Raw genomic sequence first — 25,679 nt, forward strand, 5'->3', positions numbered from 1 at the left:
TGAGTGGTAGGCTTATTGAACTGTGTGTGTTGTTAGTCAATACCATATATTCTGTACATATGTGTAGCTGTATTCTCTTCAGAGATGGGTAGCATGGGCGGATGGGCAGGGTCTAGAAGGCAACGCAGAGATGCATTAGCCAGAAGGTTCGAGAGAAAGCGTCAGCCCACAGGGCGTGCTCTGCAGGCACGGTGGACAGCGTCAGGCAGAGAAAAAGTCAATGCTAAGATTGTACACCCGCACTGTGAAGGGAAACAGGAAACTGGCCCAGAATTCCAGACCCAGCGTCCAACAGACACAGCTCAGTGGAGAACTGTACCAGAGCCTCTCTGGAACTTTCCAGGAGCAGATGTGTAAGTTGGCAGTGCTGGTTCCAGTGTTCTCCACCTTCCACAGTGAAATGGTTTGGGTGGATTTCCCCACTTACACTTCACGCTTGGCCAGGAAGCTGGCAAGTGGTTGCCAAGATGTCTGCCTGTGCCTAGATGATTTTTCACGGTGTTTCATTTCCACATGTATTCAGGCCAGCCCATCTGCAAAGACGTAGTGGTGTGCAAATTGGAGTCTTGGTACTAGAGACCAGAAATGAGCCAAGGACCCCAGAGCACAGGTCTTTATTCTGAACGACAAGCAGCCTCCTCATAGACAGGTGCCACCACACCCTGCTTTTTTTTTCCCCTCTCCATGTGGGCCCCGGGGATTGAACTCAAGACTTTACGTTTGGAAGGCAAACACTTTACTGACTGAGCCGTTTCCTCAGCCATTTGAATAGTTCTTGGCTAGTGAGTGTCCAGAGCACCTGCCTCAGGTTGGGGGATGCTCCCAGGGGAAGACTTCTTGGCTCTCATGAACAAGATTTCTAGTTGACTCGACTGCCGAGGGCTAGGAATCTCACGACACCCTCAGTGCCAAGGTTCCTCTACTCCCCAAAGCTCAGGGCTGGCTAGAACGAGAGTAATTCAAGTAACTGGCTGTAAAGAAAATTCTCTTGGCTGTATTGGTTCTCTGTGGGTTTTCAGGAGGACTCATGGCCTAGAGAAGGGTTTGGGGACAGTTGTACAGGGTCCAGCTACCAAATGATGCTGGAGGCTTCGATGTCAGGACACCTAGACAGATAACACACCCACAAGAAAACATCTTTTCTTTCACACCTCTTCAAAGTGAGAGGGATGAGAGCAACCGCCAGATAAAACCAAGCGACACAAGCTTACAAGGATTTGCCTCTATATATTTTTTTCTTTATAAAGAAATATAGAGTTACTGGTTGTGTTGATGCAAATATTTCAAATTATTTATTATTATCATGTATATGCACACACACATAAAGTGCAAGTGTTGATGTGTTTGTACCACGGTGCACTTGTACGAGTGATCAGAGAACGACTCTCAGGGATTGTTTCTCTCTTTCTACTCTGGGTTCTGAGGACTGGGCTTAGGTGGTAAGGCTTTCATGGCAAGAGCTGTGACCTGCTGGGACATCTTGCTGGCCTTCAATAGTCTCATTAGTGTAAAATGTCAGATCCCATATTGCTAAATTGTGGATATAGGCACATAGGCATACACATATGCAGGTGAGGGAATCCTTCGCACGTGAGTCTTGTCTGAATTTACTAGTTCCCTGAAGAAGAAGGGTGTTTAGAGAGAGAGGGATGCTGATATCCATGGACATGCACATATATGAAATTACTGTGTGATGTCTATGGACAAGCACATATATGAAGTTATTGTGTGATATCTGTGAACATGCAGATATATGAAGTTACTCTATAATATCCATGGACATGCATATATATGAAGTTATTGTGTGATATCCAGGAACATGCACATATATGAAGTTACTGTGTGATAATCATGAACATGCATATATGAAGTTACTGTGTGATATCCATGAACATGCACACATGTGAAGTTACTGTGTGTTATCCATGGATATGCATAGGTATGAAGTTACTATGTGATATCCATGACGTTATTGTGTCATTTACAGGTAGTTTCTCTGGGGTCTTTTGGGAAGGAACATCATCTGTTGTTTCAGCATCTTGGTTCAACCAACAGTAATTTCTAGGAATTTCACTCTGTTAACGTGTGTGTTCTGATTAATTCTTTGAGTTGATTGTGTAGTATTCTGTGGTGGAGACACTACTTTATCCAGTCATTTCCTGTTGTTGAGATGAATGATAAGCCCATATGAAAGATACACAACCCAAATATTTTATTTATAAGCCAAATGCCTAGAGTGGGCAGATCTAGGGGTATTCTAATATATCCCCCACTATAAACCCCCTTTACTTGCTGTTCCTCATGGCCATGTGGTTCTGGTCCACCGTGGCTTCCTCTTCCCCATCTCTCTCTCCTATCTGCAGCCTACTCTTGAACCTCCAGACCCATCTTACTCCCTTTACTGACCAATCACAGGCTCTAGTCTTTTATTTAGCAGTTAAATTGGGGAGAGGTGAACATGGCATCACTTGAGCTATGTAAGCATATCTTAAGTTGGGGGCAACCACACCTTAAGGAACCAGCTTTAGCTATAGAATACAAGCTATAGAATACAAGCTATAGAATACAAGCTATAGAATACAAGCTATAGAATACAAGCTATAGAATACAAGCAGCATCAGGCCGACCCACTACAATTTCCTTGTTGATGGACATTTGTTTTCAGCTTTTTTCGTTTGTTTATTTTATCTTTGTTTTTAAATAGGGGTTCACTATGTAGTCTTGTCTGGCCTGGATCTCACTTGAACTCACAGAGTTCCACCTGCCTCTGCCATCCCCCAACCCTCTAAGAGCTTGGATTAAAGGTGTGCACCACTATGCCTGGCTGTTTCCGGTACCTTTGCTATCTGCAGCACTATAATGAGGGGGGTACAGTCAGTCTTCTGAAGATCCATTGATCTGTCTGTCTGTCTTGCCTTCCCTCCATCCTTCCTTCCTTCCTTTGCCTGTGTATGCATGTGTGCCTGCATGAGTTTATGTGTACTATGTGTGTGCCAGAGGGTATTGGAGAATCTGGAACTGAAGTGACAGTCATGAACTGCCTGATGTGGGTGCTTACAGTTGAACACAGGTCCTCTGCCAGAGCAGTGAGTGCTCTCAACTGACAAGCCCTCTCTCCAGCCCTTCATTGTACACCAGCCATCTCCTCAGTCTTTCTTTTCTAAAGAGAATCTCATTTCCCATTCCACCCAACTTATCTTCCTACACATCTATGTAGATCAGTCGACCTAGTTATTTATAGAAAGTTTGTGCATGTGTGTGTGTGTGTGTGTGTGTTATTTGGTTCTATTTTTTCTCTTTATTTTTTATTCTCTCTCTCTTTCTCTATATATAGCTTTACTATTTATTTAGTACTATATGTAGCATATATAGTTTTAGTATATATAGTATTATACACACAGAAACAAATATATATCTCTATCTATCTATCTATCTATCTATCTAAAATGTTTTGTTTTTCGAGACAGGGTTGCTCTGTGTAACAGAGCCCTGGCTGACCTGGACTCACTTTGTACACCAGGCTGGCCTTGAATTCATAGAGATCCACCTGCCTCTGCCTCCTGGGATTAAAGGCATGCACCACCACACCCAGCCTATTAACTTCTATTTTTCTTTTCTTTTCTTTAAAAAATTTTTTTGAATGTACTAAATGTTTCATTAATTATTTCCCCCTCTTTAGTAGATACTTCACCAGGGGCTCAGGACACAGTGTTTTGGAGCAGATCAGGCCTCTCTCATTGAGAAAAGCACCAGGTGTGTTCCCTAGGGTCTGGGGACCTAGAAGGCCACCCAAGGATGAGGCCCTATTGTTCAGTGAGCTCCCAAATCTTGAGAGCCATAGCCGAGACTCTTCCAAGCTTAGCCACACTTATGTCCAAAGTCAGCTTTATTGCAATTTTTCATAGAAATGCATTTCAGTAAAATAAGGCCACTATAAGAAGAATAACCATTTTAACAAATGGATCAGAGATCTGACTATATTTCCATGTTTACTTAGAGGTGCCATAATTACCAATGGACTTCTTGCTGTCAATAGGAAACCACGGTGGTGGGTATGGCTGGACTCTGCCCGTTTATTCTAGCTTTGCCTCAGGCACAGCACCCTCACATTCTGCTCCAGGATGAAAAGGCTCGGCTCTCAAAGGTCCCTCCATTGTATGAGGAGGCACCGTGGGACACATTTAGGTTGCCTGTGGCCTTTGACTTCTGAAATCTCTACAGAGAGACTCCTAGAGGCTTTTCTGTGCCTCGGGGTCTTTGTTAAGGGACATTGTTTCAGATCTCTGGTATTAGGCTTCCTGCAGCCCCATTCAGAGTCCCGAGTCCACTCTGCCAGCGAGAATTTCAGCAACCAGCAAGGACAGGATGGCCAGCAATTGTTAGAGTTGTCCAGGCTCTTTACGGTTGGCCCCTGTGTTGGTCAATTTTCAAACGGCTGCAACAAAACGCCCGGCAAAAATGCTTGGCAAAAAATGTGTGGCAAAAGCAAAGTACGCCAGGAAGGTTTGGTTTTGACTCATAGGTTCAAGGCCGCAGCCCTTCACAGTGATAAGAACAGAAAGTAGATGGGTCACGTGACACCCACGGCTCTGTGTGAGTGTGTGTGTGTGTGGGGGGAGGAGTGGGAGGAGTGGGGCAGAGAGAAGAGAGCACTGATGCTCCCCCACTCGCTTTCTTTTTTTCATTCAGCCCAGGACCCAAGCTCCTGGAATAGCATCAACCACATTTAGAGAGAGCCTTCCCACCTCAGTTAACCCAATCTAGAAAATTCTTCGTACACATGCTTAGGGTTTGTCCTGTAGTGCGATTCTAGACCCTGTGCAGCTGATAATCGATACCAACCAACAACCATATCCTGCTTCTAGAACTTTTTTTTTTCTTAAACCCTGAGTATCTGTTCTTGGTGAGTGACAGCTCTTCCTCCATCTGTGTCTGTTAATCAACGCAACTGCTCACTGCTGAGTCACCAAATACTCTGGTTGACTTCATTTGCTCAACAAATGTTAATCGAGTCCTACTGGATTGGGCCATGTCCTGTCTCCATGTTTCTGATGAAATATTTCCTCTGTGAGTTATAAAAAGTTACATAATCATATTAAGGACACATTGTTTAGAATATGTAAGTTTATTTTGTGTGTGGTGTAAGACTGAATTCTGATGAGAAATCTTTTTAAGAGGCTGAGAAAAACTGAACCATTTGAAGACTCAGGAGCAAAAGCTACTGTGGGCTGTGGCAGCTTAGCCACCACTTCCTGATCTTGTGCTCTGAAGTCTCGGGAAGATACCTCCTTGTACCCCCTCATTCAGATAACACCTGGTCTCAAAGATGTACTCAAGGGCCTGAGCTGAGCTTCCCTCCTACCCTTTAGGGGGACATGCTAGTCAGCAATGCTTCCTTAATCTGGGGACCAAGCTTTTTAGGTATAGATCTGCAGGGGGCCCTACCTATGCTTAAAATATAGCAGAGCCTTTCTGAGATCTCAGGGTGGCTGTCTAGGATGCAGACAGAATTCCCTCCTCCTATGCTGAGGACATTGTCATTACTTAAAACAACAACAACAACTACAACAACTACAAAAACTGTATACTACTTGTTTTAGTCTTTCTTCCTCTCTCTTTCTCTCTTTCTCTCTCTCTCTCTCTCTCTCTCTCTCTCTCTCTCTCTCTCTTTCTTTCTTTCTTTCTTTCTTTCTTTCTTTCTTTCTTTCTTTCTTTCTCCTTTTTGGTTTTTCAAGGCAGGGTTTCTCTGTGTAGCCCTGGCTGTCCTGGAACTCACTCTGTAGACCAGGCTGGCCTCAAACTCAGAAATCCACCTGCCTCTGCCTCCCAAGGGCTGGGATTAAAGGCGTTCGCCACCACTGCCCAGCTCTAGTTTTTATTTCTTAACTAGTTTTATTAGTGTGCATTAATTGTACAGATGAGTGGGTGTCATGGCAAGGAGCATCATATGCATATACAGTGAATTTTGAACACATTCACTTCCCTGATTACCTCCTCTTGTCTCTCTCTTGCATCCTCTGGTTCCCTCCTCCTTCTTAAATAGTATCCGTTCTCCTTTCATGTCTTTTTAGAAAAATGTATATTCTGCCCACAAGAGACAGCACATACTCTCCATCTTGTTGAGTCTGCCTTATTTTATTTCAGCTCCATATATTTTCCTATAAAGAATATAATTTTGTCTTTTTTTTTTTAATTCATGGTGACATTTATTGTTCCAGCCTGAACAAAAACCATCCCTTTGAAATTTCATACAGCAAAGCAAGTTAAAAACTTCACTCATCAAATAAATGACAATTTAAACAAGAACTTGCTAAAGAAACCTCATCACCACAATACTTTAGGGCCTGGTCACTTAAGTTCTCAGGGCTGTTATGAATTGAAATCTGCAAGCCGTTTTCCTACAAGAGGGAAGATGTTTCCTTGACTCAGGTGACACAGAAAAGCAAGCATGATTTTTTCTCTTTTGCTGTAACAGACAGACACTGATTTCTTGTTGTGATCAGGAAAGATGGAACGACTGTTGGCCTTCTCTTGCTGCCATCGACAGTTTGTCACGCATTATCTCAGTGCTCAAGTAGTCCAGCAACTTAAGATAGTCCAGCATAAGTCATTACAGACAGTAAGAAGTCACCTGGGTTTTCTGTTGATTCAAATGTCTTCTGCACAATCGTCAGAGGTGGATTGAAACTCCGAAATTCTCCAACCAGCAATTGTGGGCTACCAGTCACAAACTGGAAAAGCAACCTTTGCTGCTCATGATCAAAGCTACTGAGAATCTCAAACAAGAACTTCACAGCCCGACTATCATGAGTACAGCCATAATCAGGCCTGCAGCATCCCATCAATGTCTTTGCATCCCAAAGAGAAAAAAATGCATTATTGCCACACGGGGACTGGTCTAGCTCTTCTGGGTAGAAGTTCTGAAGGTGGCTGAACGGGAAGACTGATTCAAATCCATCTCTGAATGAGTCAAACTGCCGACAAACACCTTCATTTAGTGCCCAGAATATCACCAATCTCAGGTGTTCTTCCAAATTGTGGATAGTAACAGGAATATCCTTCCCTCCTTCCTTTAATTCAATGTTGGGAAACCCAGGCAGCATAAAATCCAATCCCAGATGTTCCACTGAGCAACCATTCACCGTGAGAGTTTCTCATGCATACTGTAGACTCTCTCTGGTTTGGGATTTATCCTGCTCCAGTCTTTTCTTCTGTCTGACAATGTCTTATAGGTGATATACTGATATGGCTACACCAGGATCAATGTCAAATAAATCATGAGATGTCAATGAAGCTCCCTGCTGTAGCATCCACTTATAAAAGGGCAGGCCTCGTGGAAGGTCCACCAATCTAAAATCCATGATAGCCTTAGCCATTGATTTTCCTAAGAAGTGAAACTTCATCTTTTTGTTTGTTTGTTTGTAAGGTGTGTGCATTTATTAAAATGGTCTTAAGTCAGTGTCCAGGCCAGCCCTGGCTGCCTCAACACCTCAACCTGCTTCTGGAGAAACCAAAGCCTTTATACATCAAGCTGGGGGACAAAAAAGGGGGGCCATGATGGCTGACCATTCAGAAATTAAAAACAAAAATGAGGAAGTATTACTGTGGAAGATTTAAAAAAACTTTTGCAGTACATAATTTACACAGAAGCAATGCTGTCACCTTGCCCAGTGTGGACTCAGGGCGTGGACTTGGCCATCCTCCTCTTAGGAGTGGGTGTGCCTTTTGGGAGGGTGAGGGAATTCCTTTAACCATGTATTTCATGAGTACTTGGAATGACTATTAAAACAAAACAAAACAAAACAAAACAAAACAAAACAAAACAAAACCAAAAAACCAATGCACAATCAAACTGCTCAACCACACTGTAGGACTTTGGGGGATGTTTGCTCCAACCGACCGCTTCACCATGCCAGTTTTAAAATCCTGAGTCTAAAGCGCCAAAACAAAACAAAACAAAACAAAAAACTTTAAAAAATTTAAAAAGAGCAACAACAAACAAACAAACAAAGCCATGCCAATGTTGTCTCATATTTTTTTCTGCCCAAGTTAGGTTATGTCAAAGAAAGGGCATAAAACACAGCTCAGTAACAGTCTGCCTAGAAACATTTGTGGTGCATGATGGAGAGGCCAGACTCCTGATCCACGTCTGCTGGAAGGTGGAGGCCAGGATGGAGCCACTGATCTACACAGAGTACCTGAGCTTAGGAGGAGCAATGATCTTGGTCTTCTTGGTGCTAGGATCTAGAGCAGTGATCTCCTTCTGCATCCTGTCAGCAATGTTTGGGTGCATAGTGGTGCTACCAGATAGCACTGTGTTGGCATAGAAGTCTTTACAAATGTCAATGTCATACTTCATGATGGAATTGAATGTAGTTTCATGGATGCCACAGGATTCCATACTCAAGAAGGAAGGCTGGAAAAGAGCCCCAGGGCATTGGAACCGCTTATTGCCAATAGTGATGACCTGTCTGTCAGGCAGCTTATAGCTCTTCTCCAGGGAAGAAGAGAATGCGGCAGTGGCCATCTCCTGCTCAAAGTCTAGGGCAACATAGCACAGCTTCTCTTTGTCACGCATGATTTCCCTCTCAGCCATGTTGGTGAAGCTGTAGCCACGCTGGGTCAGGATCTTCATGAGGTACACTGTCAGGTCCCGGCCAGCCAGGTCCAGACACAGCATGGCATAGCCCTCGTAGATGGGCATAATGTGGGTAACCCATCTCTGAAGTCCATCAAAATACCAGTGGTACAACCAGATGCATATAGGGACAACACAGCCTGGATGGCGTTGTACATGGCTGGGATGTTGAAGGTCTCAAACATGATCTGGGTCATCTTTTCACGGTTGGCCTTAGGGTTCAGGGGGCCTTCAGTGAGCAGTACAGGGTACTCCTCAGGGGCCACACGCAGCTCATTGTAAAAGGTATGGTGCCAGACCTTCTTTATATTGTCCCAGTTGGTGACAATGCCATGTTCAATGGGGTACTTCAGGGTCAGGAAGCCTCTCTTGCTTTGGGCCTCGTCGCCCACATAAGAGTCCCTCTGACCCATACCCACCATCATACCCTGGTGCCTAGGGAGGCCCACGATGGAGGGGAAGATGGCCTGGGGAAGCATCGTCGCTCGCAAAGGCAGCTTTGCACAAGCCAGAGCCATTGTCAACGTTGACTAGCACAGTGATATCATCATTTATGGCAAACTGGTGGCAGGTGTGGACTGGTGTCGGAGGAGCTGTGAGAACACTGTGCTCACGGGTCACAGGTGGACATGGGCTCAACCAGAGAAACTTCATCTAAACCTTTGGGATGTGAACTGGCTTAGCTGTCCTACCAAAGTTCCCTTTGCACAAACAGCCCTGGAGGTTTTGAATATACTTGGTCCCTTCTTGGCTTCCTTTTGGATTGCTAAGAGTTACTTCTTCATCTCTCCAGAGACCCAAGTCAGCTCTCTCTAGTTCCTGAGAAACAAGTGTATAAAACTTCAGTGTTGGCCCCAGACCTGTACCAACCTCACTTTCAGATTGGATTTCTAACATGGCCCAAGAGCTACCAAGGTCCTGCGTCACAGACTCGGCTTGTTTCAGTAGCGACTCTTCACAGTATGGGTTTCTTTATTCCCCTATCTAATCTAGGTAGAACTCTGCCGTCTTGCAAATCAGACTGGTTGATTTCTGGGTTGGTATCAAGTAATCTTTGCATTGCCCGGTCCTGATCAAAGGCAGTTACATAAAAAAGCATTTGTTCGGGTATCGAAAGGAAAGAAAAACAGGCAGGTTTTCCCTAGCTCAGCGAGCCATGTTGGGATGTTTCCTGTTGTGATTACTAGAGGATCTTGAAACTGCCTATTTGCTTTTGCTGTTAATGTATCATTAGTCAATCCACTAGCTGGGATAACCTCCTTGCACATTGCATTCACATACAAGTGATACCAATATTGACTGATGGCATGTAAAACTCTTAAGAGAAGTGTTACATCTCAGGATGGGTCTTCAAAGGTGATACTTTCAGGTGGTGTGGGAATGAGGTAAACTTCTAGAGGATTTGCTACTGACGGGCACATTCTACTATGCCGTAACTCAAAATGCATCTTTGCATTTCTGGGGGAAGTTTCTGTTGGAGCTGTTTGGGCTCTCCCCTTTTTGTCACCAACACAATCTTTACTCCTTTCTTCCTCCTCCCTCATAGGTTTGTAGCATATTGTATGAGTCTTTGTCAAAATTCCAGCTCTTCCCAGAGGATTGCTCTTCTCAGCAGCAGGTTCTCTTTCATTTGCAGCCTGATTGTGAACTGCCCCACTGCCTGATACACGCTCATGTTACGTGATAGTAAATGTTCTCCAAAATAAAACTGCAGCCTGTACCTTATATTTTCTTAATTTAAGAATTGAGCAGCCAGAGACTCCCCTGTTTCTTCATCTGACCCATCATCATCACCGTCTTCATCATCTTCTCTTATTCTTCCGTATCTTCTAACCTCAAGGTATCTCTCGATAGCTTGCACCAGAGCTGGGGGATCAGTCTTGACAGGCCTGCCTTTCTACGGCTTCCCATTTGCACAGTCTGGGTGTCTTTGTCACTGACATTTTAACTGATGTGTGTTGAAAAATTTTAAGGCTTGTGATCCTCCGCCTCCAGCTCCATTTCCACGAGGGAAATCATGCACTCTGACTGGAAATTGCTCCATGTAACTGAGACGGTTGTTCATCTTGTGAACCAGAGCCAACCAAGGCGCGTGGCTTACTGACTGGCTCTACTCTTCCAACAGACTCTTCTCCAGGAAGTGGACAAGAAAAAAAATACGTGAAGGAAAGGCTTTAATAAGATCTCTCTGCTGACAGCGTCCTTTTCACTCTTAGATGTCAAATACAGCAACAGTTGTTTCACAAACCCGCCATGTTGGATTTCAAATGAAGAAACATCTGTCTCTGAGACTATGCTATGGATTTCTACAAGGCACTCTGCTCCACCATCCACCTGGAGGCTGAGTTGTTCAGTTGCTGCACAAAGTCTCTGAAGGACATTCAAGGCAGGGTTGCTTCCATCCATATTCTCAGAGCTAAAATAATGCTCAACAAACTTATGTGCCTGCCCCTTAATGTAATTCTTAATGGCCAAATAATACCCCATTGGGAGTATAGCCCATATATTTATTATTCATGGATCTGTGGACCCCTTGGCTGATTCTGTAGCCCAGGTCTTCTGCCCCTGCATGCAGCAGTACCCCGTTGGCCTCATGCTTGGTGGCATTCTCCTGCTGCCATGCTAGATCAGCTTCTTGGAGGAGTGTGGTCCAGGGTGGCTGCCAAGTTGCAAAGTGTACATGTGTACCCACATCTGGTAGGACTGGATCCTGCTAAGATGAGGTATTTAAATTTATGATTTCTTTCCCCTGCCAAATTCAAGGCACATGCCCATGTTCATTGGAAGGCTGTGGAATGAGGCAACTGCTCTGTCAACAAAAAAGACTGGCTGAGCTTACATCCCTCGACCGGTTCTAATGAGCCTTCATAGGAATGTTGGATTCCATGAAAAAGCGTGGGGCTCATTGAGAACAACCAGGCAAGAGAGTCGACCGTCTTCACGTCTCTGAGAACTCTGCTCCCTTGAGAAATACTGGATTCCAGAGGAAGAAACCATTCGCCCCTCCCCCTTTTCTGTCCTAGAACTTGCTCTGTAGAACAGACTGGCTCTGAACTCAGAGATCTGCCTGTTTCTGCCTCCTGAGTGCTGGCATTAAAGTTGTGTGTCACCCCCACCCCAACTATTTGCCCCTCTTACTTGGACTCAATACCTAGCACTTCCCATTATTCACATTAATCCACAGACAAGGATGATGTGTGGGGATTCCCAGCATCTGCATCAGCTGCAACGGTGTTTGTTTCTGTGCCAGTCACTGTTCTAACAGGAATGATTGTTAGAACTGCTCTTAGTCTAACAGGCTTATTGAAGGGCTGTGACCAGTTAACCTGTAGACTGAACTTGAGTTCTCCTGAGTGGCTGCTGAGTGCCTCAGCCTCATCCCTCAGTTTGCTTTTGTCTTCCCTGTCCTGAGGGGTCCTTGCCTGTGGTCAGCAAGTCCAAGTGGTTGTTACTAAGAGTCAGTGAATGGGTCCCTTATCTCCTGAGTGTCTGTCACTTTCCTTCTCCTCCTGACAGAAGGCTTGCTTTTGACCTGTGCTTTGAGGGAGATGCCCATCCAGGCTGGAATGTCATGGAGACAGGAGCCCATGTGAGCAAAGGATTGTATCCCTCATAGATGAGAAACCAGAGGCCAGGGAAGCTAATTCCCTTGCTTGAGGATGCTGTTTATCAAGGGGAGAGCTCAGATGGGAGCAGGACCAGATGGCTCGGATGGGAAGCATCCTGCTCGGCTACTTTGTTCTGCATCCCCTTCCCAGCAAGACTCACGGCAAGACTGTAGCTTAGTCTCATCTCTCTTCCTGGATTCACTTTGGACACTTGAAAGAACTGTTTGTCTTAGGAACGTTGCATTTCTTCTTGAGTGCCCAACACTTATCATAAGGTCCTGAGTCCATTGAGTTTGAAGTGAACTTGAGAGGGTTAGAGAGGGCCCAGACCTCAGCAACCATTGCCTGGGATCTTGGGTCCTTTGGATTTTACATTTGAGGACTGGATTGTTCCACTTCCCTGAAGAGTAGACTCTTGTCAAGAGTCTCCCGCCATCTGTTCCTGTCATTCTCAGGACACCCTCATTCTCTGATTCTAGAAGGAGAACAAGCCAGCTCTATGTGCAGGCTGAAAGCTTGGGCAGTTTTCTGTGCCACTATTAGCTAAGGGGTTATTCCGATTCTATAGCTTAGCTGCTACCAGGGTCTATGGCAGACACAGAGCCTGCTTTCTTCTTTGCCTTTCTTGGGGGGTCACTGAGTCCTGCGTTCATCTGATTTCCTATTGAATCTGCTCAGTGCCTCTGAAGCTGACTCTCATGAGTAGTACCCCTGAGATCTGCTCATTGACCAGAGGCCCGAGTAGGTAACTGTGAACGCATGCAAGGGTGACCTGACCCCTCCCCACTGTCTGTCTCTGAGTGCAGGGAAGCCCGGACTTTATCACACTTGTGTTGGAGGTTGTGACGGCTTTTCTGACAGGCTGAGACAGATGCACAGGAGACTGGGAGAGCATACCTCAGGGTGTGTCTGTGAGGAACTTTCCAGAGGCAGTTAGAAGACAGCAGCTGAGGGACAGAGACCAGCCTGAATTTGGGCAAACTGTCTGATAGGCCGTTGGCCCGAATAAAATAAAGGGAGAGAGAAGAAACGTCACCAGTGTATGTGTGCCCCACGTTTCCTTAGCTGGTAGGTCATTGCAGCTGGTTTTATCTGGGGACATCAGATTCTAGCTTTTGATGCAAACCCACACTTGCCTTTCTCCAGAGTGCTTCCAGGCCTGGAGCCTTGGATTGGAATGGAACCATCAGACTGGCTTACTCTGTAGCCTTGGATTGTAATGGAACCATCAGACTGGCTTACTCTGTAGCCTTGGATTGGAATGGTACCATCAGACTGGCTTACTCTGTAGCCTTGGATTGGACTGGAACCATCAGACTGGCTTACTCTGTAGCCTTGGATTGGAATGGAACCATCAGACTGGCTTACTCTGTAGCCTTGGATTGGAATGGTACCATCAGACTGGCTTACTCTGAGGCTTCTCACTTGGCCTGAACAGCTACTGGGTTTTCTGGATCCACCATGTGGACAGCTATTGTGGAAGTGTTAAGCCTCCAATTGTGTAAACCAGTCCAGTAAATCCAAATGTTCACACACACACACACACACACACAATGGTGCTCTTCTCTAGAGAACCCTGACTAATACAAATGTATATGACATACATATCCTTCTATTACCTAAAGGCACAGCACATGAATAGTAGGTATATGTTTATGAAGATTATACTATAAACACATAGTCTATAATTATATACAAATATATAACTACCTGCAATTATGAATAATAAAATATAACTTAAAATATGTTGTCCTTTTAAAGTTAGTATTTGCAGAAGGGGAAGTGAGAAAATGCCAACCGAAATGGAGTCCTCCCACAGACCAGCACATACAGCCCTGTGAGCTTGTAAGCCGCCTTCTGCCACACCCATCCATCTGTACGTTCAGTTTTGAGAGAGTAATACTGTAGCATTGTAGCCTGGTAGCCATTTATGATACTGCAGCATAGTCATTGTTTGTATTATTTCAGTGTAGCTACCACCTGTAATATTGTAGCATGGCTATCATTTGTAAGCTACCTTTTAAATGTTACTCTATTGCAGTTAGCTTTTCATGTGAGCTGAATAGGGTTTTGTTTGTTTGAGAATTTCATACGTGCATATGATGCATTGTGCTAGTATGTCCATGGGTTTAGGGCTATCTACTGAAGTTTGAATAGTGTGTGCTGTTGTTGTTGTTTTAAAATATAGTTGTAAACCCTTTTATCCACCATAGTTGGCTTTGGGGCTGTTTCCCCCAGTCCTGTAATGACTGTACTTGCTGGTACCTACACAGTAATCTATGGGTGGACTTGTGGTGGTCAGGTGGGCTTCCTAAGGGGCTATAATAGACTTTTAGTATGTTTGCTTCTGTCCTAACCTTTCCATCCTCCTCGAGAAGCAACAATCTAACAGGAGTGAAATCTTGTCTCCTGCTGGGTACAATTCCTCATAGAAATAGGAATTCTCTCCTGAAGAGTTGTAACTTACACACTGCGACCTAGAAAGTGGCTTGAGAATGAGGGAGCACATTGAAGTGCGTGGCATTGAGTAGGACTCTATTCACAGTTTGATTTTCTCAATGATATGGCTTTTCTTTCTCTTCCTGTTGTCCACTTGGGGCCATGTGACAAGTGTGTGAACTTGAGGCACGGCCAATCTAACAGCTAGGATTTCCAACGTAAATGCAGACTCTAGTGTTTAAAGGCTAACCTTTTTCTGTTTGGTGTTCCAACTTAAGACACCTCCTTTGCTTTTGAAAACGGAGGAGTTGATACAAACTTCTTTGCTGGAAGAAGTCAAAATTAGAGGAGCTTTCTCAGTACAAGTGACACATGGTCTCCAGCTCTAGTGTCTCAGGAGTGTTTCTGGCTAGACAGGGGAGAGTCTGCAGCATTCAGCTCAAACTGGTTATCTTCCCATCATATTATCTCTGTTGGGCCTCAGATCCTATACTAGTTGAGAGACTAACCTGCAAGGAAAAAAAATCATCAAAGGCAGCAAGCACCCTCAGCAGTTTGTGGCGCTATCTATCCTTCACTCACCTTGCTTTGCTGGAGAGTTCCAGGCAGGAGCCAAGAGCAGAAACATTTGGGAAACTAGCATCCTGCCGGAGATATTTACAAGACATTGAGGCAGGTAATGCTTCATTCACAGAGCACAAGAGATTATCCCGAGTGCTCCAGGATCGTCCCTCCCCAGAGGGAAGGATACACTGGTGACTGTCTCTTCAGGACGACTTATTCTGAGGTACTTGCAGATGGTAGGTAGGCAACTGCAAACACAAATTTATAGAATTCTTTACACACGCTCATTATTCATCCCTACCCCAGAGGCAACGTCTGGGGTCTCTTGCAATGGCTCTGGCCTTTAAAATCACAACCAGGAGATTGGCTCTGTAGTAAACCATGCACCTCATTCAGAGTCTCCAAGTTACGTGTGTATTTGTGTGATTATTACACACGCATGCAGTTCTATGTCTTCACATGTATAGGACTGCTTGACCATCAACACAGTCAGTGAATAGCCTGGCCCCCAATCTAGGGTCTACAGTGTCAGTTGTACAGAGCCGTAGCTGACACCCTTCTGGCCTTTGTCTCTGACAATGTGTATGGTTTCATAGCTCTCCAGCTCGCCCATTCTGTCACTTCAGGTCCATTCCCATGACTTCCTCAGTGTATAGTCCCCAGAGATGGCTTCTTCCCTCAGTGTCACTCTGCAGCCTCATGTAGGCTTGGTATACTGCTGAGCATGGCTCGACAATGTGCATATCTAATGTGGTTGGTTATCTGCCTGTTGCAGTGTCTATTGTAGATGCCAGACTATTGTTGCTGCTGTCTCCAGCCTGACCCAATGGGTTGACATTTCCTTCACGTTTAGGTCCACTTTACTTTTAGCCTAGTGTCAGATATAGTCCAGTGACTGTGTCTTTAACCCTCACTGCTGGATGTGGCCCAGCGTGAGACCTGGGGTGATCTATGACCCTGAGCTGATTTCCTGGGAAGAGATCCTTGTGCCTCAGACTTTGAGGTCACTGCCCTGATCTTATGCTGTCTACCCCACAGTGTCCCATCGGTTTCACAGTGTGCACTAGGGCAATCCTCATGCAGTGTTCTTATCTCTCTGCAAATTTTTATCGCATAGAGATTGCACCATATGGCTTCAAAATTAACCTGTTTATTGAGTGCCTGAGGTAAGTGTGGGGCCCATGAGTTACGTGGGCAGAACAAGACAAGTAAATGGAGACTCACAGAAGCACAAGTACAAGAGCTAAGGGTCCAGGTCAGGCCATTGGGGTCACTGGGATTTTTATCTTGAACTTTATAAAAGGTGGGTATGTGTGTGTTGTGTGTCATGTGTGTGTGTCATGTGTGTACACGCGTGTGTCTGTATGTGGTATATGTATGTGAAGTGTATGATGTGTGTGCAAATGTATTTGTGGTATATGGTATGTGTTGTGTGTATCATGTGTCCTGTGTGTGTCATGTGTCATGTGTTTGTCTGTATATGGCATATGTGTGGTATGTGTAGTATGTGTGGTTTATGTATTTGTGGTATATGGTATATGGTATGTGTTATGTGCGTATTTATGTGGCGTGATGCTTACATGTGTGTGTATGTATACGTGGTGTTTGTATCTATGTGTGGTATGATGGCTTTCATGCGTGTGTGCACATATGTGTGTGTGTAAAGGTACGCAAAGCACAAGGTTCATTTTCTAATGTGTGTACCCTAGGATAGAAGACGAATAAGAGTCCTTTCACTACGCCACATTCCCTTCTGCACATGACCATGTGCCACATGTATAGATAATGCATTAAGGGTGTTCTGAAGAAAGAAGGGATGGAAGAACACATGTGAAGCCACGCGGTTGATGACACACAAATCGGTGTCCTCTGTGCCACTTTGAAGTTAGGCAGAGAGTCAGCAAATCTTCCCCGCACAGGCCAGCTGACATTCTCGTCCCAGGAGCCTTGCTGTTCATTTCTACAACTACCCAGCCTTTCTACCTTGTCACCAGTGTGTGGCATGTGGCAGGAAATTTTATTTACAAAGCAGAAAGAAACCAGAAGCTGTCAGCCTTAGGGTGGTAGAGACTTTCTAAAGTCACACGACAACGTAACTGTACATTTCTAAGAAAAGCGGTGAGGAGAATACAGAGGATCAATGCTACGCCTCCCTTAGCATGATACTTTCTGCCGTATCAGGGCATCTTCAGCCTCAGTCAGGCTTTTTCCTGGGGTGTGGTCCACAGTTGCTGCTTTCATATGGCCAGTGAGGTCCAGGGAGAGGTGAGAAGGTAAGAATGAAGTGTGGCCGCTCTAAAAACCACGCTGGAAAAGCCCACTGTGGTTTGCCTGGATTCCGCAGCACATGGCTGCTCCAAAGCATCCATTCGGGTGGGCAGCACACAAGCTACGGTGGCTCTTCCATTCCCAACAGGTAGTGAGCAGAAGAGGAAAGAGAAAGGGGTGAGGGGCAGAATGGGGTGAGCTGGGGAGCCAGAGGTGAGGCAGGCTATTCCACCCCCAAGCCTGGCTGCTTTCCTATGTGGCATTTATAGAAACTGCTTGGGACCCCTGGCTGGACAGTGGAAGGAAGGCTTTGATAAAGGAGAGGCCCCCCTGTAGGAATCTGTAGTCGTCTTGCTTTTAGCAGCTAGATTTTGAGGCTGGCCCAGAGGGCATGGGCCTAGGCAATGCAATGTGGTACACGCAGGGACTTTGATGACTGTACATCCATCTCCCAGTGGCTACTTGGTGAGCCCACATGTGCTGTACTTCCCCAGGAGAGGGTGTGACATGAGGGTCTTCATGCCGTGGGTGGACAGGTAACATTTTTGGAAGGGAGATGGAGGCAAGACTGGAATCTGGCTGTTTGTATCTCAAAAATCACGAGAGGACCAGGAAGAGAGTCCAGTCAGGAACAGGTTTGCTGTACAACTACGAGTCCCTGAGTTCTACCCCCCCCCCCCCCTGAAACCATTTAGACCTGTGAATCCCAACACAGGAGACAGGGGAATCCCCAGGCTTGTTGGCTAGCCAGTCTAGCCTAGTCTGTGAACTTTGGGTTCAGTGAGAGACTATTTAAAAATAAAATAAGTGGAAAGCAATTAAAGATGACTCCAGACAGACTCCAGACTCTGTCGTCCATGTGTGCTCACAGGCACACACACACACATGTGCACACATGCACACAATGCTCTCTTTCCTTCTCCTCTCCATCTCTCTCTCTCTCTCTCTCTCTCTCTGTTTCTGTGTCTCTGTCGTTCTCTGTTCTCTCTCTATCTTTGTCTCTGTGTCTCCATCTCTGTCTGCCTGTCTGTCACTCTCATAGTCAGTAAGTACACTATTCAGCTGTGTTGCAAAGCCACAAGGAAGTCAGCAACTGTTATCACCAAGATAAGCAACTTAGGGGTAGCCCAAGAGTGCCTGGACCTCCTGATGTTTATTGTGCCAGGCCTCTGGGGACAGTGAGATTCACAGTGACACCTTCGCCATTGGGCGGAATCCAATTCCTGCTTGCACACACAGCTCTACCCCACTAGTCTTCAGGCCAGAGACACCTATGTCAGGAATGAATGAGCATGTGTCATTCACATTATTATTATCTTCCTAGGGTTCATACTGATACTCCAAGAGAGGGCTTCTCACATGGGGTGAGGCTGACAGTATGCCTAGGTTGCTTGGAAAGGCATTTCTGATGTGTGTGAGTGGAGCCAGGGTACGACAAAAGGATGCACATAACTGGGAAAATGGCCTCAGTGTTGCCACTCAAGACAGATGACCTGAGCTCAGATCCCCAGACCCCACATCAAATCAGGACATAGTCGCTCAAATGTCTGTATTCCCATTGTGTCCTACAAGGAACAGTAGAACTGACAGACACTTGAAGGCCAGGTAGCCTAAATTATATATCAAAGACACTCTGTCTCAAATGAGGCAGAAAGGTGAAACCTGACCTGTAGAGGCTGCCCTTTGACCTCTACACAGGTGGTGGCACTCATGTACCCTCCCATGAACATATAAATACCTCATATCACACAAATACAAATGTATTAAACAAATATGCTTTTTATATCACCACTCATACACATAATGGAATAGCAAAATCTATTTTACAAAAGGCAAGTCATGCAAGCATAAAGCCTGTCATTTAAACAATTCTATGAAAAAAAAAAGCAGTTGTAAATATCAGTTGAATTCATAGCTATCAAATAATTATTGTTTGGGAAGAAGAATTTTTGTTACCACTTAATAACTGTTTAAGTAGCAGTAACATTACATCTTGACTTGGGAGAAATTAAATGGCTTGAGGGGTATTCTGAATGGAATGGAAGCCATTCTATTTACTAAAGAAAAACACCTAAAACATGTATTATATTAAAATTATCCATATTTTCAAACATTGCGAGTAATTGAACAGTGCGTGATGTGTGGGTAGGTCATAAAATATATGGGAAATGTATACTTCTTACTCAATTTTGCTACAAAGTCCAGCTCTTAAAAATAAAGTCTATGGAAACACACACACACACACACACACACACACACACACACACACACACACACACACAGAGAGAGAGAGAGAGAGAGAGAGAGAGTGAGTTAATCCAGCCTTCCAGAGACCATCGTGATTAAAAGAATCCACACACTGGCTACTTTGTTTGCTATTTAGTTTATAACCATCAGTGGGTTACAATGTTACTTTCCCTTCTCAAGTCTCTGAGACATTCTGAGACATTGTGGTGGCTGTCCTGTCTTTACTGGTGTCTGGCCAGTACACGAGGAGATCTAAGCAGGAGGTGGACTGCAGGCACCAGGAAGCTCACACCCTGGCTAGTGCACAGACACAAAGGGGTGCCAAGGGCAAGGGTACAGGCCTCAGTCCCCGTGCCCTGGATGGTCACCCTACACTGAGGCTTCGTGTGGATGCTTCAGTGAAGGGGCCTGTTTGACCACAGAGAGCCTTGGGCAGGAAGCACAGAAGAAAACTGGGTAATGACTGTATCTAACTTCACCTTGCCCAGCCTACAAATAAGCTGGGAACCCTGGCTGGGCCTTCTGTTTTCTTTGTTAGTTTACCATTTAGCCATCTTAGAAAGATAGAGGGCGTGTTGATCTAGACCTGTAGCTCCTATTGCTTAATTCCCTTGATTGTGACTGAGACCTGAACCGTGGGCTGGTACCAGGTTCATGCAACAGATGCTTCCCTGCGTCCCGGTGGGTGTCACGTACGTCTTCATCTCCTACCCACCCTGGGTTGACAGACACCTTCTAGTTCAGAGTTGAATCAATTGATCTTCGACAGCTAGGCTCACCTTCTCCCAAGTATGAGCCACAGTACATGGCCTTAGTTGACCCCTGACATCTAAGCAGGAAGTATGTACTTAGTCCCCGAGAATGCAGCTCGGGAGTGGAAGAATGGCCCCTTTCCCGTGCATGACTGGGTTTGAGTATGGGGCTGGCAGTTACTGTTACCGTTTTGCCACGGTGGAAGAATTATGGATTCCAGCGCAGCTGACACGAAGTTTTTGAGGTGTAGAATTAATCATCTCCGAAATCACTTGATCCCAAGACTTCTTAGACACATTGAATCCCGGCTATGTAATTAGCCAACTGCTGAGGATTCTGATTCTCGAGGAACTCGCTAGGGAGAGGACCAGCTAAAAATCCCATTCTTGGATAAGGAGTATGGTCAGGGTACCTTGTGCTCCATTTATTGTCATGGCTGGCCACGTCCCTCAGTGTAAATCAAAATTTGACTTTATGACAACACAGAAAAGACAGAATTGTTTGTAAGAAGGAGTCAGTTTGGGCTTTGTTTGTTTTCATAGTCTCTTAGATAAAAGCCTCGAGGTAACACAGATCAATATAAATGAAAGTTTAGTATGCACCACAAGCTTCCAGGTGGCAGGGAAGAGGGCTGTATGGTTGTTTTCTCCTCTGTCATTAATGCTGGCTGCTGGCTTGCCATGCAGGGTGACCGGCCATATGAGCTGAGCTTAAGCTCTAATTCCAGGGCTGAACACTTCCTGCCCAATTAATTATAGCAGCACAGGCTATGTGGAAATCAAACTCAGAATCAGGTCACAAAGCCTGAAGATTCTGTCATTGCGCCTTTAAGTTTTATAGGAATGTATCTGAACCAACAGATTGCAAATTAGGAACCGACATTAGTTCCTGGCAAGGTTTTTTAAAGAATATGCAAGAAGGAGTCATCATGTGGTCACCAAATCCTCATTTTCACAGAGACATCAACAGGGCCATTCACTGTGTGCAAGTGGACTTTACTAAGGCTGTTGCTGCTCACACAGCAGAGTGTATGGGGTCCGGGCCTGACAGCAAGGTGGGACTGGGCTTTCGTGGGAGTACTTTCATTCTGGGTCCTTCTTTCCTGGTGAACTTGTTATATTTTAACCCCACTTAAAATTACCGCCCATTAACATAGAGCTCATCAGTGGAGTGATCAGCCACAGAAGGGATGTCTACATCAGCCATCCTCAAAGGCTCAGATACCGTCTTGGAAGGGAGGAGACAAAGACTGTACGAGCCCGAGGTTGGGGAGGAGCAAAGAAAAACTGTGGACAATGAGACCTCCGTGTTTACAAACTTGCAGCAGCCATGGCTGCCTGCACAAGATCAAGCCAGCCCAGGAGGGCAAAAGGAGTTCAAGAGTCTCCACCCATAGCTGAGACCACAGTGAGGCTCTGGCCTCTGGGGGCGGGGAGGGGAGAGAGAGTCAGTTTTCTTTAAGAGTATAGCCCCTGGTAGGTTGACCATGCTCTGGTGGATGTCCCCCATTGGATGTCCCCACACCCATGAATAGCACAGATTAGATTCAGTGGTTATTGAAAAAAAAAAAAAAACAAAACCAAAGGGCGTGAAGTAGAAGGGGATGGAACAGAACAGCTAAGAGAAGGATCTCTCTCTCTCTCTCTCTCTCTCTCTCTCTCTCTCTCTCTCTCTCTCTGTGAGAGAGAGAGAAATCAAAATACATTAAAGAATTAATAAAATTGTATTTTAAAAAAGGAAAAGGAAAAAGAGTAACACCCCAAATAGAAATGGAAGAAGACCCAATAGTCAGAGCAGAGACATCTGAGTGGGATGGGAAAGATGCCTCAATGTGCTCACAGCCATCGTTTAGGCTCTAAGAGTCTTGGCTTGTGGTGTTCACTGCTCTGCTTCTGCCTGCACTGCACGCCGGCACATTGCATGTTTTGAGGACAATCCTGTGGGAAGCAGTGGCTTGAGACTCTGACCCACGTCAGGAAGGACTGACTGGCCAGCACTGGTGTCCCCTACCATGCGCTGTTTCTCTGGAGAAACCGCAGCCTGAACCATGAACAATTGCAAACTTTTCTTGTGAAAGCGTTCTGGCCTTTGTGCGGATCATGAAGTACAGCAGGACTTGAGACTTCTCGTAACTTCTTGTCTTATTCTCAAGTTATTTTTTTATCATTATAACATTTTAGCCTGAAGTTTTGTCTTTTTAAAAGATTTATATATGCCTTTGTGTATCTTTGCTCCACAAAGATAAGGTGTTTTGCCTTTGTGTATCTTTGGTCCTCATGCATGCAGTACTTGCAAATGTCAGAAGAGGGCACTAGATTCCCTAGTACTGGACTTCTAGTTGATTGTGAGCCGAATGGGTCTTGGAAACCAAGCCCCCAGGTCCTCTCACTACAAGAGCAGCCAGTGCTCTTAACCACTAAACCATCTCTCTGGCCATTTGTTTTGTTTTCTAAAGTGCCACAGTCACAAGAAGGGCCCCTTGCTGACCTGAAGTTGTCACTGGCAGCAGCCTTGCACCTGTAGGATCTGGAACTTGGATGAGGCTCTGGAAGCCAGGCTCCACAGTGGCCTGGGTTACCATACTCGTGTAGTATTACACTTCGTACTGATATGTCTTTGTTTCGTAAAAAAAGAAGTGGTTCTGGACACATGCTAATTGTTCGTTTTCATAGTGGAGTCCCACACTCTTTCTAAAGCCCCCTTGGGTTGATTACTAAGTGTCTCAATGGTGCTTTGATTTTGCTGGAAGCAAAACACGTGTCGGGGCTGTACCTCCGTCCGCATGGTGGGACTAGCTGAATAGCTGTCACTCTCCCAGTGTCATCTTTGCTCAAGAATTCACGGTCTCTCAATCAAACCAGTTGCTTCAAGGGATTTGGGAAGCCCATATTATGCAAATTCCCTTCTAAACCCAGGCTTCTAGTTTTTAAACACACTTGGATCCCTCTCTCTGTGGCTGCTTCTCTGGCCCCTATGCTGCAGTGCGGAACCTTTGTGGGAGAGCAACCCTGTTGGGATTTGTGCACCTGAAGCAACAAGCAACACTTCCTTGCGCTGATGGAGATGTGGTTTGGGAAAGTAAAAACTGGCCTGGGATGTTTCTCAGCCTGTAGCAAGTTCTCCAGAGTGATCCCGTCAGCCCACATGTATGATGATATTGGTAATGTTTATGGGAAGTGGTCACTTATCTCCTCTTTGTCTGGGTATCTCTTCTGAGCTGGGGAAATATCTGGAAAAATGGGGACATTTGGGAGGGTGAATGTGAATCCCCTCAAGTGGAGGATGCTCAGAAAGACAAAAATCCTGTTGCGAAATGTCTTTCTGATGCTCCACGGAGCTGTGCCCAGCATCGCAACCCCAGAAGACTCGGAGGGCAACTCTAAGATGTGGGTGCACCCAGAAGGAAGGTCTGTGTGTTTCTAAGTTAGTTTAGTTCATTGGTGACATCATAAGATCGCTGTCACCTAGGCAATGGAATGTGTTGCTATGGGGACAACAAGCTGTGTGATCGCACAGCTTCCAAACACAGACAGTGGGAAGCCTCCCCTTCCTGTGTACCGCAAGCTGCATGGGTGTATATGGGGGGCGGGGGGTTGGATTAAAAGCCTGGCATTTAAACTCTGTTAATGCAGATGCTCAGAGATAATGGTGTGGAGTGCTTACATACTCTGAATTTTGAAATCTTTGGAACCCACAGCAGTCTAATGAGGCGAGCTCATGTTACAGGAAGATACACAGTGCAGTTGCAGAACTGCAGGAAGTGTCCAGTGCAGGGTTGGGAAAGCATGCCTTAGGTGCATTTTCTGTTGGGTTGGAGACATTGGTGCCAGTGTTGCATGATCCTGTCATGGATTCTGTCAGCCTCCATCCTATCTCTAGGGAGCTCTTGATGTTATCCTGTGGCTTACTGACTCTCTTGTCACCTTTATCACACAACCCCAGCCATGTTCCGTGTGCTCATATACTGATACACAAGTACCCATACATACATCTGCATGCCTATGTATACATACAGTAAATTCATGCTGAACACACTAAATGAGCCCACAGGTTTAGGTTCTTGTCATCTTCTGCTCCTGCTTTGGCCACTGATCAACACTGTTGTTTTATTGCTTCTGTTTAAGGAGGCCTCAGTGGATACCTGCTATTGATTCCTCAACATAGAACTCACACCACTAGCATGTACTCATCACGATAGCATCACTATACGATAGCATCACCATCACTATGACATTATCATCACTGTAGCATCATCATCACTATGATATCACCATCACTATAGCATCAGCATCACTATGACATCATTGTAACATAACCATCACTATAACATCACTATAGCCAAGACTCACTATCATTAACCATAACTGTGGTGACAAAACCATTACCACAACCAACAATATCACAAACCATTATTGTTATCACCATCACCATCCATCTCCACCATCATCACCATCACCAACCATCTCCATCATCATCATCATCACCATCACCATACATCTCCATCATCATCATCACCATCGCCAACCATTTCCATCTTCATCATTACTATGGTAGTCACTGCCATCATTTCAGTTACTACCCATCACAGTCATCATCTTTATCAGCATTACCATCATCATCACCATCTCTGCTTAGAGGCTTCAGAGTAAACACACCAACAAAAAAAAAAATGTGGGCTCAGTCAAGAAAGTGGATTGTAGTCTGAGTGGATGCAACCAAAGATTCCAAGATTCCAATTTTCCATCATTGAGCCCACATAGTCAGGTGTGCTGGATGCTGCTGTGACGTTTGTAGTTATGTAGTATGTAGTTATGGCTGTAAAGTCCATAAATAATAAGGCCTGCCTACATATCTGTACATGTGTGTGTGCATTTCCATAGCCTACCTACATGTAGGTATACATGCATGTGTGCATTTTCATAGCACATCTACATGTGTAAACATGTGTTTACATGTGGGTGTGCATTTTCATAATCCTCTTACATGTATGTACATGTGTGTGTATTTTCATAGCACATCTACATGTGTATGCATGAATTTGTACATTTTCAGAGCTCATCTACATGTGTGTACATGTATGTACATGTGTATGCATGTGTACATGTGTGTACATGCAATGTGTGCATTTCCATAGCCTACCTATATGTGTATACATCCATGTG

At 45.1% G+C, this 25,679-nt stretch overlaps 1 protein-coding gene and 3 pseudogenes across 3 annotated transcripts in view; 1 reads left to right on the forward strand and 3 right to left on the reverse strand.

Moving 5' to 3' along the window:
* The window catches only part of Pde10a (phosphodiesterase 10A), a 461,462-nt gene that overhangs the window by 32,566 nt on the left and 403,217 nt on the right, over positions 1-25,679 (forward strand). The gene's annotated exons all lie outside the window — the stretch shown is intronic.
* On the reverse strand, positions 6,392-7,403 carry Gm15425 (annotated as a pseudogene).
* Positions 7,905-9,274, reverse strand: Gm17087 (predicted gene 17087; annotated as a pseudogene).
* LOC108168312 lies at positions 9,293-11,199 on the reverse strand (annotated as a pseudogene).

This window comes from Mus musculus, chromosome 17, assembly GCF_000001635.26.
Source record: "Mus musculus strain C57BL/6J chromosome 17, GRCm38.p6 C57BL/6J".
NCBI classification, from domain to species: Eukaryota; Metazoa; Chordata; class Mammalia; order Rodentia; family Muridae; genus Mus; species Mus musculus.